A 3045-nucleotide genomic window follows, 5' to 3' on the forward strand; every position below is an offset into this window, starting at 1 on the left:
GTAGGATGCTTTCTCTTCAAGTACCCTGGTGAGCAGGTGACTGAGCACAGGCTTCCAATCTGCTTGGCCAAACCACCGCCGTCTCCCGAGGAAATTCTATTTAGAATCTCTTCAGGGATGTTTTGTTTGTGAAAGTGTGGAGGAGACACAGGATGAAAGGAGGAGATAAGAAAACTCGAATTTTCTGACCTGGAGAAATACTGTTAAGAGTGATGTTTGAATGGGGACATGAATCCTGTTTAGCCTCCTGAAAACCTGCTGGAACTGTGGAGGGCATCACTTAAAGTTAAAAACTGAAAAGACATCCGGAAATTGAGGAAAATGTTATTTTGGGTTGGCTTTTGTGTATAGTCTATATATACCACTGATTCTTCTGCTCTTAGTTATTGTTGGACAAATACCCAAAGTGGATTTTATGTCTTTTCTCCCTAGGTAAGAAGCTATTCAAGGTTGTTTCCACCCACTCCTTCAAAAGGCCCGTGATCAGGAAGGAGCTGGGAGACAGGCAAGGATTCATGAATCCAAGTCATCCAAAACCCATCTGCTGAGCAACCAGTTCACTGTAGAGAGTTAGCACTCAAGTGAGCTACTGATTATTAACTAATAAAAGGATCATTATTATAGTTCTAATTGTCTCAGATATCCCTTTCACATATATATATTTCACAAATATATATATATTTCACAAATATATATATTTCACAAATATATATATATTTCACAAATATATATATATTTCACAAATATATATATTTCACAAATATATATATATTTCACAAATATATATATATTTCACAAATATATATATATTTCACAAATATATATATATTTCACAAATATATATATATTTCACAAATATATATATATTTCACAAATATATATATATTTCACAAATATATATATATTTCACAAATATATATATATTTCACAAATATATATATTTCATAAATTATATATATGTATATACATATTTGCTCTGTGAGTCCGGATGGGACAATATTTTATTCATTATTGTGGTGCTTACATTAAAGCTTGTTAATTCAAGCTGTTAAGCTCCCTGTAGGAAAAATCTCAAATGACTGCAGTCGTATTTAAAACTGATCTTATGCTGAGAATCACATACAAATAAATATCAGTAAAAATGCATTTTATTTCAAGATAAAAGTCAACAAGTAATATTAAAAACAGTGGTTTGCATCACTATTTTGTCATAGCCATGTGTATTATACCAAGAAAAGACTGTACTAATTAGATTTCTAATTATCATTCAACTTCAACAGGACAACAAGGTTTAAATTTATAACTTTCTATAGGAAAAAAGCCATTTTAAACTCTGAATTTCCCTGCCAAGGAAATTTTACGTGGGGTCATATGCATGAATTACTGGAGACTCTGCAGAAAATTTTATCTAGGGAATATATAAAGGATGAGGATTTTTAAAATGTGAACATGTCACTGTACTCCAATTATACCATACTAATTTTCAATATTATTATACTAATAACTTAGGAATCAAATATTTTGGTTAGAAGCAAGGAGTGAAAATGCTAATATTCTTCTAATTATAAGTTATGGGCAGCATAATTTGTTGCTAATAGCACCAGACACTTTTGTTGGTATTCAGTACTAAAAGAAAAAAATTAAAACCACTCAGTTTGACATAGTTGCATACCAATAAGGCATAGTTGTTTTTAAGGTCTTCTTCAAAAGTGAACCTGACAAGCTACTCAAGAAATATTTACCACATTCTCTGCCTTATAGGTTTGCATGTTGCTGGGAGATAAAAGGCATCAAAAGGTAAATGAAATGGGCAGGAAGAACAAGAATAATTGGAAACACTTAACTGTAGTTAGCCTGTTCTGCCTGAATGTAACAGTATAGTGGCTTGCAGTGGTAAATTGACCCAAGAAACTTATTTAAGACTATCAGCTCACTATTTTAGATAGATTCACAGCCGATGTTACACTTGGGAGAAGTGGTTTCATAAACTAGAAAAGACAATTCTTGATTTTTAAAAATTTGCTCAGTTTGAGAAAAATATATCTTTAAACCAAAATAAGTTTAATGCTAGTTTGCACAGAAGCATATTTCTTCTTTTCAAAAATGGTTGGCAGTTGAAACAATCATTAGATTATTTGGAAATCATTTAATTACCTTGAAGCAGGTATCAAGCCGTTGGCATGAGCTGCAGATTTAGCTATGCTAAGACATAGAAATAAGATTCATCAATCAAGGTTCTTAGCCAGCCTATTCTAATGGTTAATAATAATGTCTATTCCTGATCTCCTCCACACTGCTGCCTATGCAGTTGCCTTGAAAATATTTTCAATAGAAATGAACAATTAAAAAGTGGAGTCTTCACTTCAGCAGCACTTACACTAAAACTGAAACACACAGAGAAGATTGGCATGGTCCCTGTGCAAAAGATGACATGCACATTTGTGAACTGTTCTATATTTTTATCGAATTGTTTGTGACACAGAGGATAAATGCTTTAGGTGACGGACACTCCATTCCTGAATCACTCATTCACCCTGAAGTGATTATTACACATGCTTGTATTAAACTATCACATATACCCCATAATTATATATACTATGTACCCATAAAATTAAAAATTAATTAATTAAATTGTGGAGAAGTTTCTAATATCAGATTAGAGACTTTACTAATCTTTTTCATTTGCCCAATAATTTTATATGATTAGTCATTAACCAGTAGATTAATATAATTACAGATTTATTGTCTCTGCCTTGTTTTGCATTGTGGAAGATGTGCAGAGATGACACCAGACTTGTATTTTTCAAATCCCACACTTATTTCACATAAATATAAATTCAGATGTAACACTTTGCAATTGAAAGGGAACTTTGCAATCAACAAATGATAGATCTGAGATTCAAAGGGGCAAAGCTATTTGTCTCAAGTCATAAAGACAGATAGTGTGGGACCTGAAGCAAAACTGACAATTTCCTGGTTCCTAGCCCAGTGCATTTACAGTGCACCTCCAAGGCATTAGAATTTTCAAAAATTGTGTCAAGTAGA

General features: G+C 32.4%; 1 non-coding gene across 1 annotated transcript; it reads left to right on the plus strand.

Moving 5' to 3' along the window:
• The first annotated feature begins 2354 nt into the window (after positions 1 to 2354).
• On the plus strand, positions 2355 to 2461 carry LOC112209056 (U6 spliceosomal RNA). The gene has a single exon (XR_002943737.2). It is a non-coding gene; the product is annotated as a U6 spliceosomal RNA (small nuclear RNA).
• The last annotated feature ends 584 nt before the right edge of the window (positions 2462 to 3045 follow it).

The sequence above is a fragment of the Pan troglodytes genome, chromosome 3 (assembly GCF_028858775.2).
Source record: "Pan troglodytes isolate AG18354 chromosome 3, NHGRI_mPanTro3-v2.0_pri, whole genome shotgun sequence".
NCBI lineage: Eukaryota > Metazoa > Chordata > Mammalia > Primates > Hominidae > Pan > Pan troglodytes.